This window comes from Perca fluviatilis, chromosome 3 (assembly GCF_010015445.1).
Source record: "Perca fluviatilis chromosome 3, GENO_Pfluv_1.0, whole genome shotgun sequence".
In the NCBI taxonomy this organism is placed as follows: domain Eukaryota; kingdom Metazoa; phylum Chordata; class Actinopteri; order Perciformes; family Percidae; genus Perca; species Perca fluviatilis.
In genome coordinates, this window is record NC_053114.1 from 39,972,833 (window position 1) to 39,991,193 (window position 18,361).

Sequence of the window (18,361 nt, forward strand, 5' to 3'; positions counted from 1 at the left end):
TGAATTTAGATGATGATGATTCTGGTTCACTTTGAATATCATCAGGAAAAATGACATGAACCTCTTTATGTTTCACAGAAGATACAGATGTGATGTTTGTGGACACTCCCTGTAATATGTTATCAGAGACATCTGTTGCATCAGTGTTTACCTTTGAAATAGTTGAGTTTGAATCATTCAGCAGAGCATCGTGTGATGTGACACAGTTTGAGCTGATCTGGCTAGACATTTCTGGTTCAGTTTCCATATGAGTAAATACTTCTTGTACAGATTTGTCACTGATGTGAGCACTCAGGCTTGTCTCCTTTTGAAGAGCAGTTGATACAGCAGCAGTGTGAGTTGTAGGCTGACTGTCTCTGTCTGAGATAGCAGTATTCAGGTTGGCAGTGTTCATATTGTAAAACTCCACAGGCTTCAACTCATAGTTACAGGAGGGCTGTGTACCCGACATTCTGTGATACTTCAGAAGCCGATCTATCATATCCCCAAGATGTGAGAAAGTCAGCATGACAGCAGTACCAGGAGTGTGAGAACCATGGGGGAGGGGCAAACCTTTGGCTGTTCTGGAGTGTGGATCAAAGAAACCGTATCTGCCGGACTTTGTTCTGAATACGGCAATGCATAATGCACTCATCAGGAGCAATCCATACTGGACATCGGAAAGCAAGCAGCTGAGTCCTGCCTCTAGGTCCAGAAAACTGTCTAGAGCTCCAGGTAACGGTTCTCCTAATGTACCATATCTAGATTCTTGTTCCATGTCCACATAATGTGTATGCGTGCGTGCAGGTACTTCATGAGGGAGCTCGTCAGTAGTCAGATAGATGTCATTAACTCTTTTTCTGACCTCTTTATACATTGCATTACCTTTATCCAAAACAAGGTCAAGATCTGCTCTGGTGATGTTTTCATTCTCGTGAAGGAATGACAGAAATGTAAGTGAGTTGCAGGTACACTGCTTATTTCTGTTTTTACCATATTTACAAGAGGCCTGGCTGCGGGATGCAAGGACGTGTCTTTCAGAAGGCTGACCTGCTGGATTTACATAGTCTGCATGAGAAGGGCCTGCTACACACTGAGGGTGTCCACTCTTTACATTAGAATAAGATGCCTGTGGTGACATGACACTTTGACCTCTGTGGTTTACCTGGTTAGCTCCAGAAGAAACTGCCACACATCTTTTCTTGACCATGTCAGCATAAGATACCTGTGGTACACCTGGCTCATCACTTTGACCTCTGAGCTTTACCGGGGTGACAATAGAAGGCCTTGCTTCACCATCGCTGTGACATCCTCTCTCGTCAGCAGAAACCTTTGGTACATCACTCTGACTTCCCTGTGTCACACTTTCATCATCATGAGACGCTGCAGCCATCTTCACCTCTCCACAGCTCTGAGGACCAACACATTCTACCTGTTCACCTGCTGTACCCTGAACCTCCTTTGACCTCTGATGGCGCAGGCTTGCAGCTTGTGACTTCTTACTCTTCTTCGGCATTGTTGATGTGATCCAAAACCACAAATCTTTTTTATTTTTATTGTAGACAATCAAGATAATAAACACAATATGAATCAAAATATATTAACTTAGCAAGATAAGAAAGTAGATTCAAGCAGTATATGCTCTTAGTAATGGTAATTTATGTCAAAAATATTCTATTTATATTTATTTTAAAGCAAAACACTAAGTGCTCAAATAAATGTTTTCCCACAAAATCTTTCTTATAGATATTTAGAAGTAAAACTAAAGTTGAAGTATCAAACAAATTATATATGAATATACTGTATTTCAGTGGTACTCAAGTTTCTATATCTTCAGCAAATTGAAACCAAACAGCACACAGGTATATGGTTTATTTAGTATTTTAAGGCACTATCAAGAAATCTGTACTGATGTTCAAATACTGTGCTTTTCTAAGAATAACTTTGGTATTTGTATAGTTAAGGTTTTGTAATTGCCAGATTAAATGTCTTCAACCTTAATATATTCAGAGGTTTATTTTAATATAAGCAAAGAATACAGTTTCTCCTTACAGTCTGTTTATTTATTTCATAAAGATTTAACCAACAATAAAGCACATACAAAACTTGTTGATGTAAACAATGTGAGTGGATCTATAGATGAGGTACAAATATGTGAATCAGAGACAAATAACTCAATGTATGTAGTGTAATTACTTTTACACTTGTACAAACAAAAACTGATTATGTGTACTCTGGTGTGAATATATTTGCAGTCAAAACAAACCTTTTGGTACAGAGCTCCACAGCAACACGGTCCTGGAACAACTACAGCTCTTTTCTTGTATAAATATAGATTTGGACTTCAATTCATTGTTATGTACATTAACAAGAGACTGTTTTCTTCAATGATACACTTTATAACAGCAACTTATATATTTGGAAATTTACCAGATCTAATTTTGAATTAGTTTTTACAGTCAAATGTTTGTGATAAAAGTTAAACAAAATGTGTGTTATTTATGTGTTTCCAGTCTTTTCAATTAATTTAATGAACAAACTAAAAAATACTTAATAATTTATTTAATTATGACTGTTACCAAATAGAATATTGATACAATATGGACAATTCAAAAATACAATAAGGTTTTTGCCAATTGAAAAGGCCAAATCAAATGTGTGTGAGAGAGAGACAGGAGAGGTAGAAAAAGTGTGAGCAGAGAAACTCACAGATCCATAAAACAGAATGATCAGGTTCCAATCAACCCATGAATCCAAAACAGATACCAGTAATCTGTAGCTTTCCAACCAGAACAATATGATAATCTTTGAACCAGAACAAATGGGTATGATAATCTTTGAACCAGAACCAGAGGGTAACTTGCAACAAGTGCAGAACCAAATGTAGATAGAGCGGGATAGAATTAGAGGGATAGAATGATAGAAAACCTCAAATTTAGATAGATTTATTAGATTTGACAGGAGAGATAGAAAACCTTATATTAAGGGATGAGTGGTAGATGTTATAGGAGAGAGGTGAAAAGAACCAATAATAGATAGAGTGGATAGAAGGGCCAGTAAAGAGAGATGTGATAGAAGTAGAGGGAGATGGAGAGGAGCTGGAGGGCAGCTGCACACCTGTAACACAAATAAAAACATGCATTACATTAGACATACAAAACAGAAGAAAAAAAACATTACATGAAAAGTGATTGCTTTAAATGTGTCAATATTTTTTTATCCAAATTGGTGTGATTTAGCTAAGAGGATTTTAGTAGGGTCATTTTTTCACTACGACTTTAGTAGGTGTCTATATTCAGTGACTTCTGTGTTCAATCACATCATGTTGCCTTATTTTTGCGTGTGTGAGTATACTGTGGAGTGTCCAAGTATTCACTAACACAGATGGTTTAGAAAACCAACCGTGTGAGCTTGTGTGTGCCGACATCTGTGGGAGTGTATGCGTGTTTTTATGTGTTGTGTGCATGTGTGTGCCCAATTTTTTCGTGTGTGAAGTATACTGTGGGGTGTCCAAGGAGTCACTAACATAGATGCTGAAATACTAACTAAAAGTGCACAAGCAGATGTGTACAGTAACGTTAGACAGTAGTAGTATTTACTGCCGAACAAAGTGTCAAGGCAACACATGTCATAGCAACGACATCATTCATGTGTGTTAACATACTGTTGACTTGTCACGGAGCAACCAACACTGATGGTCCAGCAGCAATGTAGAGAGGAGGTAGAGAAAAACATTGAGGGGAGAGAGGAGAGGATTTTCAGTTTCATTTTACAAGATAAGATATTCACAACAGTAATGTATTTAATTTATTTATTTAAGATCTTTTAGATCACTAATATTAAATTCATACATAGTACATACGTGCAGTGGTGGAAGAATTATTTAGATCATTCCCTTAAGTAAAATACTTATACCACAGTGTGAAAATACTCCACTAGTACAACTACAAACACTACAAACATTGGGTAGCTTAATCTACAGCAATGCATCATGTTCTATAAGATCATCATCTGTATGGTGAGGGATAGAGCAAGAAACATCCAGTTTTACTTTAGAAAACCAAACTCACAGCTTATTTTAAAGGTCCCATGGCATGAAAATTACACTTCATGAGTTTTTTTTTTTTTAAACACTAATATGCGTTCCCCCAGCCTGCCTATGGTCCCCCAGTGGCTAGAAATGGTGGTCTATATAAAAGCATCCAAAGAGCACCATGCCATGGGACCTTTAATTAGTACTTTATCAGGCTGGACAACATATTACCTACTCAATATCAAAGTGTCCTTCTGCGGATTCATATATTTAAAAAAGATTGTGTGTGTGTGCATGCGGTTTCAGCGCGGTTGTGGATGTGTGTGTCTCTCTGTGTCCGTCGTGTGTGTATGTTTGTGTGGGTCTTTCTTGTGTGTGTAAAAGCGATTCAGCGTGTGTGCGCATCTGTATGCAGGTGTGTGTATGTGTGTTTGTGGGTGTGGGTGTGTCTGTGTTTGTGGGTGGTGTGTGTGTCTGTGCGGTTTCCCCTATTCTATGTTTCTGGATTACTGCTGCCGCCTTTATGTGACTGCTACATTTTACTGATAATTGTGCTAATCTTAACTCCTCTATACTGCCGGGTAGCTTTAACTCTTGTGGACTTAATCAATATGCCATAGTTCTATGCAGTCTTGCTTTAATTGCCGCAGAACAATCACCGGTGGCACCATATGAAAAACAGTTTCTTTTCAAACAAAGTCCTCAAACCCAGCAGATAAATACCTATCGCGTCTGCGGATCTATTATCAATTTCAATTATAGTATTAATATACCTTTACCAATCAAAAGACAGCAGTATCGGGATGTTCTGTTGAGAAAACCAGTGGACAAACTGGAGTTAGTGGGTTCAAAAGTTACAGTGTACAAAACAGAGACAGGCAAAAACACAAAGGTAAAATGCTGCCAAGTACCAGCAAAAGTCTGGCTGTGAGGGCAGAGCAGCTTATTTCATTTTTATTTATTTATGAATAGTACCACAATGCCACAATGTCAGTTACAACTCCAAACAGTTTTAAAGGGTAGGGGTGGTAGTTACGCATTGCTGAAACTGTAATAAAAATAACGCAATGCTTTGATGTATAAATTGTGTATGACAAGTAGATATTGTGGGCGTGAGAGAGCTTACAGACAAGAACTAAGATAATTTTTTCAAGCTTCACTATGTGATGTCTCCTCTCTATAACATCCAATACACACACCCCTGGGTTTAATGATAAAAACTCCTGAAAAAGATTACTTCTTAAACTTAAAAGGCTTTTTCACAAAACTGTAAAAAGATATCAACCTGAAAAGTAGACCCCTCAATAGCTTGAATATTCGTGAACATTCCAAATTTTGAATCACCCTGTAGGTGGAAGAAATGTAGGAGGAGAGATACATTTTGAAGCAGAAGAGGTGATTTGAAGGATTTGAAGGTGGCTGCCTCATTGACTTTTAATGTTAAAAAAAGTGTTAAAAGCCTAAAATTTGAAAAGTATAAATAGCAGAAAAAAGTTGAAGAAGTCCCATCATTAGCTGAAAGAGCTGAACATTTGAAAAATTGAATGGTTTAAATAGGTGAAAAGTATGCAGAAGTTACAGAGAGAGCCGCAAAAACGCATGGAAGACGGAATAATAACTAGAAAAATGCATTTCCGCGGAAAAAAAAGGGAATGCTTAAACAAAGCTGAATTGCTAAAGCAAAACTGGTTGAATAGCTTAAATCTGTAATAAAGGAAGTTGAAGTAGTCAAAATTAGTTGAAAAGTCAAATCGCTTTAATTAAAGCATGAATTTCATTAAAAAAGTTTAAACTCTTTATGCTAAACTGAACTGTTTGGCTTTAAATGTTGATCAATAATGACAAAATGTGTAGAACAGGAGGAGAGTAGATTTTCTAACTGATAATGACTCTACATAGCAGAAATAAGTTAAAACAAATTTAATACTTGTAATAATTGTTAAAGATGAAAGTTGAAAAGGCTGAAAGAAGAACATTTTTATTATTATCAGATATATACACTGCATAGAACTTAAAAGCATCAATCTAGTTGAGATGAGAGTGAAATATATATTAGGGGAAAAAAACTGGGGCTGAACAGGAAGAAAGAGGAGGAAAGAGACAAGGAGAGAAAGAGAGAAGAAAGTAAGAGCAGGAGGAGAGGAGAGAAGAGAAGAGAGAGGAGGATAAAGAGAATAAAGAGAGGAGAGAAAGAATAAAGAGGAGAGAGAGAGGAAAGAGGAAAGAGAGGAGAGAAAAAAAAGAGAGGAAAAGATAGAAAAAAATTTAGAAAAGAGAGCAACTTTGACTAAAATTGACTAAAAAAAGGCTTAAAGTTTGACTGTCTGTGAAAGGGTTGTCATGGCTACTAAGTGTCTGTGACGCGGTTTATAAACATGCTTGTGTGTGTCTGTGTGTGCTTCGGCGGTGTGTGTGATCTGTGTGCTTGGCGAGGTGTGTGTGTCTGTGTGTCTGTCTGTGTGTGTGTCTGTAAGCCCTGTGTGTGTCTTGTGTGAGAGTGCGAAATGTGTGTGTAGGTGTGTGTCGTCTGTGTGTGTGTGTGTGTGTTCAGCGTGTGTGTGTGTAATAGGGTGTGGTGTGTGTGTGTGTGTGTAGGTGTGTGTCTGTCTGTCTGTCTGCGTGTATCGTGTGGTCGTCGCGGTGTGTGTGTGTGTATGTGTGGTGTGGTGTGTGTGTACGTGTGGTTGTGCGCATGTTAGTGTATAGGTGTGGGGTGGGTGTGTATAGGGTGTGGGTGTGGTGCTTGTGTGTGTGGGGCTAAACTGGATGAATAGCTTAAATACGTAAGAATAAGTTGAAGTAGCGAGAGGGTTGAAAAAGTATAACAACATCCTACACTTGGACACATTGATTGATGTATCACAGCAGGATTCAACCGGTCCTCCAACACCAAAGTCCAGCAGCATAACCACTGGGCTATCTTTAGATGAGGCAAGTAGTGGTCTTCGCTATTTATAAAGCATCCCTTTGATCATTAATCGCCACACCTAATGAGTGAGAGACAGTGTGAGAGGAACCCTTCAAACAAGCCTTAATAAATCCACAACAGTAAATGCTATCAAACAGTTTAACTTGACCGCTAGGAGGCACACGGCCTTTGTGAACGTATCGGTATAAAATTTATATGGATAAACATAAAATGTGGGCAGTGTCAGCGATTTAAAAAGTGGTTGCTCTGCTCTTCGCTGAAAAATATGGACACTTTATCATTGCTAGTGGATTGAGAGAAATTTCTTGATCCACATTTGAAGCTCGCTGAGCCAAAAGTATGAGACGTATCACAAACTGGAGCAGATTTTCTTGAAACTAGACAAACATACCAATGCCTTGATGTATAAATTGTGTATGACAAGTAGATATTGTGGGCGTGAGAGCAGTTTACAGACAAGGAACTAAGATAATTTTTCAAGCTTCACCCCTCTAGCTGTGATGTCATCCACTCTAAGCAGCAACAAAACACCCTGTTTAATCGAATAAAATTTCCTGAAATAATCACTAAACTTTAAACAGCTTTTTCACAAAAACTGTAAAAGATATCAAACTGAAAAGTAGACCCCGGATAGCTGAATATTTTGTGAACATTTTAAAGTTTGTTTGACGCCTGTAGGTGAAAGTATGAAGGAGTTGAAACTTTGGGAGCAGAAGAAGATTTTAAGGGTAGAAGCCTGCTCTCATTCACTTTCCAATGTAAAAAAAAAAGTGTTAAAAAGCTTAAAATTTTAAAAAGTATAAATAGTAGAAAAAAAGTTGAAGAAGTCCCACTCATTAGCTGAAAAGAGCTGAACATTTGAAAAGTTGAATGGGTTTAAATAGCTGAAAGTATGCAGAAGCTACGGAGAGCCAAAAACGTATCGGAATAAAGTTAAAATTAAAAAAATAAACTAGAAAATGCATTTCCCAGCTAAAAATGCGGGGAATGCTGAACAGCTGAATTGCTAAAGCTAAAACTGGTTGAATAGCTTTAAACCTGTAAGAAGAAGTTGAAGTAGTCAAAATAGTTGAAAAAGCCAAATCGCTTTTAATTAAAGTATGAATTTCATTAAAAAGTTTAAACTTTATGCTAAACTGAACTGTTTGTTTTAAATGTTGAATAATGACAAAATGTAGAACATTGTGAGGTGTGAGTAGATTTTCTTAACTGATAATGACTCACATATGCAGAAATAAGGAAACAAATTAATACTGTAATACTGTTAAAGATGAAAAGTTGAAAAGGCTGAAAGAAGAAATATTTTATTATTATCAGATATATACACTGTCATAGAACAAAAAAGCATCAATCTAGCTGAGATGAGATGTGAAATATATTAGGGGAAAAACTGGGGCTGAACAGGAAAAGAAAGAGAGGAAAGAGACAAGGAGAGAAAGAGAGAAGAAAGAAGAGCAGGAGAGAGGAGGAGAAGAGAAGAGAGAAGAGATAAAGAGAATAAAGAGGAGAGAAAGAATAAAGAGGGAGAGAGAGAGGAAAGAGGAAAGAGAGGAGAGAAAAAAGAGAGGAAAGATAGAAAAAAATTAGAAAGAGAGCAACCTTTGACTAAAAATTGACTAAAAAGGCTTCTAAAGTTTGACTGTCTGTGAAAGGGTTGTCAGGCTACTAAGTGTCTGTGACGTGTTTATAAACATGCTTTGTGTGTGTCTGTGTGTGCTCTGCGGTGTGTGTGTATCCGTGTGTGCTTCGCGGTGTGTGTGTGTCTGTGTGTCTGTCTGTGTGTGTGCGTGTCTTTGTGTGTATGCGTGTGTGTGTGCGTGTGGTAGGTGTGTGGCTGTCTGTGTGTGTGTGTAAAGTGCAATGTGTGTGCGTGTAGTGTGTGTGTGAAAGGGGTGTCGTCTGTGTGTGTGTATCTGTGTGTGTGTCGTCTGTGTGTGTGTATCTGTGTGTGTCGTCTGTCGTGTGTGTGTGTAGTTCAGTGTGGCTGTCGTGTTAGTGTATAGGTGTGTGTGCGTGTGTGTGTGTATATAGGTGTGTGTCTGTGTGCTTCGTACTGCTAAACTGGATGAATAGCTAAATAATGTAAGAATAAGTTGAAGTGAAGGGAGTGGTTGAAAAGGTATAACAAGATCCTACACTTAACACATTGATTGATGTACCACAGCAGGATTCAACCCTGGTCCTCCACACCAAAAGTCCAGCAGCATACAACTAATACTGGGCATTAGATGAGGCAAGCAGTGGTTCCTTCGCTATTTATAAAGCATCCCTTTGATCATTAATCGGCCACACCCAATGAGTGAGAGGGAGACAGTGTGAGAGAGAACCCTTCAAACAAGCCTTACTAAATCCACAACAGTAAATGCTATCAAAACAGGACTTGGACCTGCTAGAGGCACACGGCCTCTTTGTGAACGTACGGGTATAAAATTTATATGGATAAACATAAAAATGTGGGCACGTCAGCCATTTAAAAGTGGTTCGCTCTGCTCTTCGCTGAAAAATATGGACGCCTTTTATCAATGCCGCGGATTGAGAGAAATTCCTTGATCTCGTCATTTGGAAGCTCGCTGGAGCCAAAAAGTATGAGACGTATCACAAAACTGAGAGCAGATTTCTGAAACTAGACAAACATACCTACGCTTGATGTATAAATTGTGTATGAGCAAAAGTAGATATGGGGCGGTGAGAGCAGTTTACAGACAAGGAACTAAGATAATTTTTCAAGCTTCACCCTCTAGCTGTGATGTCATCCACTCTAAGCAGCGAACACACACCCTGTTTAATCGATAAAATTTCCTGAAATAATCACTAAACTTAAAACAGCTTTTTCACAAAAACTGTAAAAGATATCAAACTGAAAAGTAGACCCCGGATAGCTGAATATTTTGTGAACATTTTAAAGTTTAGTGCCGTCCCCCTGTAGGTGAAAGTATGAAGGAGTTGAAACTTTTGGGAGCAGAAGAAGATTTTGAAGGGTAGAAGCCTGCTCTCATTCACTTCAATGTAAAAAGTGTTAAAAAGCTTAAAATTTTAAAAATTATAAATAGTAGAAAAAAAGTTGAAGAAGTCCCATCATTAGCTGAAAGAGCTGAACACTTTTGAAAAAGTTGAATGGTTTAAATAGGTGAAAAAGTATGCAGAAGTTAATGGAGAGCCAAAAACGACGAAATAAAGTTAAAATTAAAAATAACTAGAAATGCATTTCCATGAAAAATGCGTGGGAATGCTGAACAGCTGAATTGGCTAAAGCTTAAACTGGTTGAATAGTTTAAACCTGTAAGAAGAAGTTAAGTGAACAAAATAGTTGAAAATGAAATGCTTTTAATTAAAGTATGAATTTCATTAAAAAGTTTAAACTTTATGCTAAACTGAACTGTTTGTTTTAAATGTTGAATAATGACAAAATGTGTAGAACATTGTGAGGTGTGAGTAGATTTAACTGATAATGACCTACATATGCAGAAATATGAAACAAATTAATACTGTAATACATTAAAGATGAAAGTTGAAAAGGCTGGAAAGAAGAAATATATTTTATTATTATCAGATATATACACTGCATAGAACTAAAAAGCATCAATCTAGCTGAGATGAGATGTGAAGTATATATTAGGGGAAAAACTGGGGCTGAACAGGAAGAAAGAGAGGAAAGAGACAAGGAGAGAAAGAGAGAAGAAAGAAGAGCAGGAGAGAGGAGAGAAGAGAAGAGAGGGAGATAAAGAGAATAAAGAGGAGAGAAAGAATAAAGAGGAGAGAGAGAGGAAAGAGGAAAGAGAGGAGAGAAAAAAAAGAGAGGAAAGATAGAAAAAATTAGGAAAGAGAGCAACTTTGACTAAAAATTGACTAAAAAGGCTTAAAGTTTGCACTGTCTGTGAAAGGGTTGTCATGGCTACTAAGCGTCTGTGGACGGTTTATAAAACATAGCTTTGTGTGTGTCTGTGTGCGCTTGGCGCGGTGTGTGTGTGTATCTGTGTGTGCTTGCGCGGTGTGCAAAGCGCTGTGTCTGTGTGTGTGTGTGTCTTTGTGTGTGGGTGTGTTGTGTAGGTGTGTGTTGTTGTGTGTGTGTGTGTGTGTGTGTGGTCTTCGTGTGTGTGTGTATAGGTGGGTGTGTGTGTGTGTGTGTAGGTGTGTGTGGTCTGTCTGTCTGTGTGTGTGTATTGTGTGTGTGTTGTCTGTCGTGTGTGTGTATCTGTGTGTGTGTCTGTGTGTGTGTGTGTGTGTGTATGTGTGTGTCTGTGCAGTTAGTGTATAGGTGTGTGGGTGTGTGTGTGTGTGTATATAGGTGTGGGTGTGTCTTTGTGTGTGGTCTGCAAACTGGATGAATAGCTTAAATACGCAAGAATAAGTTGAAGTAGCGAGAGTGGTTGAAAAAGTATAACAAGATCCTACACTTGATACATTGATTGATGTACTACAGCAGGATTCAACCCTTGGTCCTCCACACCAAAGTCCAGCAGCATAACTACTGGTATCTTTAGATGAGGCAAGAGTGGTCCTTGATTTATAAAGCATCCCTTTGATCATTAATCGCCACACCCATTGAGTGAGAGACAGGAGGAGAACCCTTCAAACAAGCCAATAAATCCACACAACAGTAAAATGCTACGAAAACAGCGACTTGACCGTTAGAGGCACACGGCCTTGTGAACGTCATCGGTATAAAATTTATATGGATAAACATAAAAATGTGGGCATGTCAGCCGATAAAAAGTGGTTCGCTCTGCTCTTCGCTGAAAAATATAAGACTTTATCATTAGCGCGGATTGAGAGAAATTTTTTTGATCTCACATTGAGTCGGCTGAGCCAAAGATGAGACGACACAAAACGGAGCAGATTTTGAAACTAGACAAACATACCTACGTTTTGATGTATAAATTGTGTATGACAAGTAGATATGTGGGCTGAGAGCAGTTACAGACAAGAACTAAGATAATTTTTTCGACTTCAACCCTCTAGCGTGATCACCAAAAAAGTCAACACACACCCTGTTTAATCGATAAATTCTCTGAAATAATCACTAAACTTAAACAGCTTCTCACAAAACTGTAAAAAGATATCAAACTGAAAAGTAGACCCCTGATAGCTGAATATTTTGTGAACATTTTAAAGTTTGTTTGGCGTCTGTAGGTGAAAGTATGAAGGAGTTGAAACTTTTTGGGAGCAGAAGAAGATTTTAAGGGGTAGAAGCCTGCTCTCATTCACTTTCAATGTAAAAAAAGTGTTAAAAAGCTTAAAATTTTAAAAAGGGATAAATAGTAAAAAAAAAGTTGAAGAAGTCCCATCATTAGCTGAAAAGAGCTGAACATTTGAAAAGTTGAATGGTTTAAATAGCTGGAAAGTATGCAGAAGCTACGGAGAGCCCAAAAAACGCACGGAATAAAGAAGTAAAACAGAAAAATGCATTTCCCATGAAAAATGCGTGGGAATGCTGAATAGCTGAACTGCTAAAGCTAACTGGTTGAATAGCTGAAATCTGTAAGAAGAAGTAGAAGTAGAGAGAATAGTTGAAAAAGTGGAAATCGTTAAAAAGTTCAAAGTTGACGTTAAATTGTTGGCTTTAAAAGCTGGAAAACATGACAAAATATGTAGAACATTGTGAAGTCTTTAGCTGAAGCTGAAGAATAGTTGAAAAAGTGGAAATTGGTTCAATAAGTTAAAGAAAGTAAGAGAGGGAGGGAAGAGAGGATGGAGAAAGAAGAAGAGAGAGAAAAAGAGAAAGAGACAGGGGAGAGGGAGGGAGAAAATGGAAGAGAGAGAGAGACAGAGAGAGATGGAGGGAGAAGGAGGGATGGAGAGAACAAGAGAGGGAGGGAGAAGGAGGGATGGAGAGAGAAAAAAAAAAAAAAGAGAAAGAAACAAAGGAGAGAGAAAGAAAAGAGAAACAGAGATAGAGGGGAGGGAGAAGATGGATGGAGAAAAGGAGAGAGAGAGAAAGAAAGAGGTAGAGAGAGAGAGAGAGAGAGAGAGAAAGAGGGATGAAGGAAAAAAAAAAAAAAAAAAAACACATGAATAAGGAATGGAAGGAAGCACACGGAAGTGGACATAATTGGATTGATAAGCGGGATGGAACCGACTAAGAGGAACACGACCAAGGAAATAGACAAATATAAGGAAGGAGCACACAGTGGAGAGAATCCCACAACACAAACACAGGACACTGCACACAAGGAACGGAAAAATATGGAGGAAATACACAGACAATGGAGAAAGATGACACATATGGACACAGGAGACACACACAACTATGACAAGGAGGTATGGAAAGAGGCATGGAAGGACCAGAATAGAATGGAAACACACAACTAAATAGAAAACAAAGAAGAAAAAAGGAAATGGAAGGAGGAAGAAGACATGGAGACAAAGAAGAAACGACATAGTGAAGAAACATGAGGAGGAACAAACATGGAAGAATGGAACAGACACACACATGGAAAGAAAAGGAAAGGAATGGCCCCAATGGAAGAAGCACTAGAGAGACAACACACACAAAGAAATGGAAAGAACACACAAAGAACTGGACACATAGTGGAATACAGCACAGAGCCCACTTAGACGAAAAATAAAGAACTCACAGGTGGACATGCACACACAAGGTAGACGAAACACACAACAATGGACGACATGGGAATAAAGGAACTAGACACATAGATAAAGAAGTGGAGGAAATGGTGGTGGAATGGGGAAATAGTACTGGAAAATGTAAGAATGAAGTGGAATAAAAGAGGGAGTAAGAAGAAAGAGATATTATAATGAAACGGGAGGAAGGACAAGGAAAGGGAGAAAGAGAGAAAGAAATGGATGGAAATGGAAAAGAAGGGAAATAATGAACATGGAAGAAGGAAATGGTGGAAGAGTGAATATAAGCAGTAGTCAGAATGTAGAAGGAGTATAAAGAAGGGATAAGGAATAACAAAGAATGGAGGGAGGGACAGTAGTGGAGGGAGAAAGGAAGAGGAATAAGAAAGTGGAAGATAGAGAATGGAGGGAAGGAGATAAGCAGAGAGGGTAAGGGGAAACGCAGAACAACAAAACCCAGAAACCAAGGGCCACACAAAAACGGGGCACAGGGAAGGGAAACAGCCATAGGCAAACAAGGCGAAGGAAAAACCAGCAAAACGAACAAACAACAACACAAAACACACAAAGGAACAGGAGAACGCACAGAAGAAACCAGGGGGGCCAGGAGATGGAAGATGGAGAGATGAAATGAGGGTGGAAAGCACATGGACTCTGAAAGGAACTTAGGAAAAGAGGAGGAAGAAAGTGTGAAAGAAGGTTTAGTGTAGGAATAGAAAGGATGAAACGTGATAGATATATGAAGGATGAGCACGAGGTGACACAACAAGCCCACAGCAGCAAAGGGGAGACACAACGACCAAAACAATAAACCACCACCAGCCCCACAAGCCCAAAACATATAGAAATGCATGACAGCTGGCAAGAAGGAGAGTGGAGCCAAGAACAAAGGTGGAAAGGAAAGGAACTAAAGTGGACTTTGGAAATAGTGAAATTGGAATAGCACACGGAAGGCAGGACATGAACATTGAGATGGAAATAAGGACTTTAAAAGAAATAGGTAGTGGAGGAACACAGCACAAACCCAAACCCACAAAGAAGGCACACAGGGCCACCACAGACAGACCCCAACATAGTGGATGAATACGGAGTATAGGGAAATATGGGAGTAATGGCGAAAGGCAATAAGGACTAACCAGGAATAGTTATGTAAATATGTACATTGGCAAAATACAGAATAAACAGCTACGGAGATACACAGTACAGTATGAACAGTGTGTTATGAATATGCTAAAATTATTATTCAAAGCAGAATATTTGTACATGTCTTAAAACGTGTTTTGGTAGGCCTATTAGGTAGTTGCCAGACCCTCCTCCAAAGCGAGGCATTAGGACTTTTACTTTGTAAAGGATTTAAATACAGTAGGCTACTTCCTCCAGCACTGAATATAATTAACGTTATATAACAATGACATAAGCCAACCTGACTGCAATAATGAGAACTTTTGATTAAGTCAATGTAAGTACATGAAAAGCGCTATATAAATTCAATTTATTATTATTATTATTATGTTGCTGATAATACGTATGCTAGGTACATTTATTTAAGTGCATTTGTGAATGCAGCACTTTTACTTGTAATGAAGTATTTTTAAATGTGGTATTGAAGGAAGTGCCCCCAACTGAGGATGTGAGGGTGCTGCTGTAAATTAGTGAAATTGTAACAAAGACAACTACTGTTAACGTGTCATATAATACACATAATCCCTTTTACACTTATCATAAGCATCTGGCCATTGGTCAATAACAACATCAGTGACGCGAACTTACGTTCACGACAGGCACGGAAATCTTAGCTTCCTGCTCGTGCCATAATAGAAATACTTACAGGGGTGACAGAAAACTGTAAAAACATCCATGTGATATCCAAAGCAGCGATGAGGTAAACGACGTTAATAACTTTCATCCTCTTCGGTTGGTCTGTAACGTTAGCCTGGGTGGGAGCTGACGCTCTGGAGGTTTCCTCGGTTGTTTCTCCTCTTCGGCTCATTTTGCTTCATGTAGAAAACACACGTTAATGTAACCGCACCGAGTTCAGCTAAACACTCGAGGTATCAACTGTCCAGTAAAATACCCTTTGACTCGGTGCACTCTCACATACTCTAGCTAACCTCTTAGTTGTACCTTGGAACTGAACAGAGAGGCTACCGGAAGGCGTTTTAGAGTACACGTTAGCACTAAAAAGTATAATTCCAAATGTTTGTTTATGTTAACGAACATAAACGTCTTTAAATAAAGTTCCGTAGCCCGGAAATTGGGAAGTTTTCTACAGTGATGCATTCAATACATCCTACTTTGATCGTACTTTTCGGTTTTCTCGCTCACATTGTTTTGGGCAAAGCACATGCTTTTTGTACCTTAGGCTACTTAAGTAAAAGTTGCAATACTACTCCATACTACTAACTCCAAAGTAAGTATCCTCCAAGTATTCACATATGTTATACATGGTGAAAGTAGCAATACCACAATTTAAAAAATCTAAATAATAGTTGACAAAATGTAGGTACCCTAAATTAAAAATGTGCTCAATGTATCAAAAGTAAAAGTACTTATGCACCTGAATGGCCACTGCCAGTGATATAGATCCTACTTCTGGAATATCGATGCACGTAAACTGTATATAGCCTTGCTGCAATGGCATTTGAGCAGTATATGTAATGCCTTAACCTGGATGTTATTTCGAGTTAAGGGCTGATTGAAGTGGAAATTATCACAGTGTATATCTGTTTAACGAAAGGCAGTCTCTTACGCCCTCTTGTGATACTACACTTGACAATACAGTTCCAATATTCATGGATAACATCTGGACCCAAATACTTGCAATTGCATTCTTTTTTTGGCCAGTAATTTTATAATTGTATAAAGTATATGTGATTCACACCCTCCCAGTAAGCACACATACGTCATGGCGACGCATGTGTGCTTACTGGGCTTAACTATACAATAACTACAATAAAGTCATTAAGCAAATCTACAAACATTAAATAATGATCTATACTGTCCTTATTAAATGTATTATGGATACTAAATGCATTTTCCTGCTGAGCATGAGTAGGAGGAGGAGCGAGGTGAAATTGGAGACAATCGACTGCTGATGAACACAGCTGACATAACCCAAACCCACAATATGAATGCTTTTGAACAGTGGTTCCCAACCTGGGGGACAGGGATAGGACCCCCAACGGTAGAGAGATATGAATAGTAATATCAGTACATATTTTTGCTATCTATAGCATCTATAAAAACACTAAGTGCACAGTCATACAGTGGTAATACAGAATAAAGCGCTAAGGGGTAATTAGGCCTTTATTCATAACACACTGCTCATACTGTAGCGTATACACGCTACAGTATGAGCAGTGTGTTATGAAATGCTAAATGTAATTAATTAATTAGATAACGTTAACGTAACCTTTTTGGGCAGGAAAAAACATTCTTATTTTGAAGTCAGTAAGCGACCTCCTCCCGGAAGCCAAATTATTTTCCTAGGATGGCGAAGGCATGGGGAAACCATATGCGTTAGAAAGTTCCGTTACAGTCAGTAAGTCTTCGGCTGTCATAAATAAATAATAATGACTGACGGAAAGCTTAAGTGATGATCCGTGTTCTCTTAACACATCCCAGTGGTGCGAGACGGTATGGGTGTGATCTAGGAAGGCATGACCCGCCCTACTCCCCCTCTGATTGGCTAGTACATGGTGCCTTTGTTGGTGGGGTTGGTTCGGGTTGGTTAGGTTCATATATGTATATGTATATATATATATATATATGATATGTGTATATACGAATAATTTCTATATATCTATATATCTATTTTCCCATGATGTCAAAGAAAGAGGCTCTGTGTTTGAGGTGTACAATAATACGTAAGTATAAAAAACATGGGAATGTACAACCATCATACCGCTCAGGAAGGAGACGGATTCTGAGTCCCAGAGAGGAACGTTTTTTGGTGCGAAATGTGCGAATCAATCCCAGGACAACAGCAAAAGACCTTGTTAAGATGCTAGCTGAAACTGGTAAGACAGTGTCATTATCCACAGTAAAACGAGTCCTGTACCACCATGAGCTCAAAGGTTACTCTGGGAGAAGAAAGCCATTACTTCAAAACCACCATAAAAAAGCCAGACTACAGTTTGCAATTGCACATGGGGACAAAAATCTTAATTTCTGGAGACATGTCCTGTGGTCTGACGAAACAAAAATTGAACTGTTCGGCCATAATGATAAACGGTATATTTGGAGGAAAAAGGGTGAAGCTTTGAAGCCTCAGAACACCATCCAAACTGTGAAGTATGGGGGTGGTAGTATAATGTTGTGGGGCTGCTTTGCTGCAGAAGGAACTGGTGCACTTCACAAAATGGATGGCATCCTGAGAAAAGAAAATTTTGTTGATATATTGAAGCAACATCTGAAGATATCAGCCAGGAAGTTAAAGCTTGGGCGCAAATGGGTCTTCCAAATGGACAATGACCCCAAGCATACCTCCAAATTAGTTACAAAGTGGCTTAAGGACAACAAAGTCAAGGTATTGGAGTGGCCATCACAAAGCCCTGATCTCAATCCCATAGAAAATTTGTGGGCGGCACTGAAAAGGCGAGTGTGAGCAAGAAGGCCTACAAACCTGACCCAGTTACACCAGTTCTGTCAAGAGGAGTGGGCCAAAATTCCAGCAAACTATAGAAAGCTTGTGGAAGGATACCCAAAACGTTTGGCCCAAGTGAAACAGTTTTGGGGCAATTCTACCAAATACTAAGGAAGTGTATGTATACTTCTGACTTTGATGAAAGTGATAAAAAAAATACATAAAAATTCTCCCTCACTCGATTCTGACATTTAAC

At 38.6% G+C, this 18,361-nt stretch overlaps 1 long non-coding RNA gene across 1 annotated transcript; it reads right to left on the reverse strand.

Moving 5' to 3' along the window:
* Positions 1–2,020: 2,020 nt before the first annotated feature.
* Positions 2,021–4,117, reverse strand: LOC120556076. The gene is made up of 2 exons (XR_005638790.1): positions 3,644–4,117; positions 2,021–3,096 (listed from the first exon to the last, which is right to left on the reverse strand). It is a non-coding gene; the product is annotated as an uncharacterized LOC120556076 (long non-coding RNA).
* Positions 4,118–18,361: the final 14,244 nt, after the last annotated feature.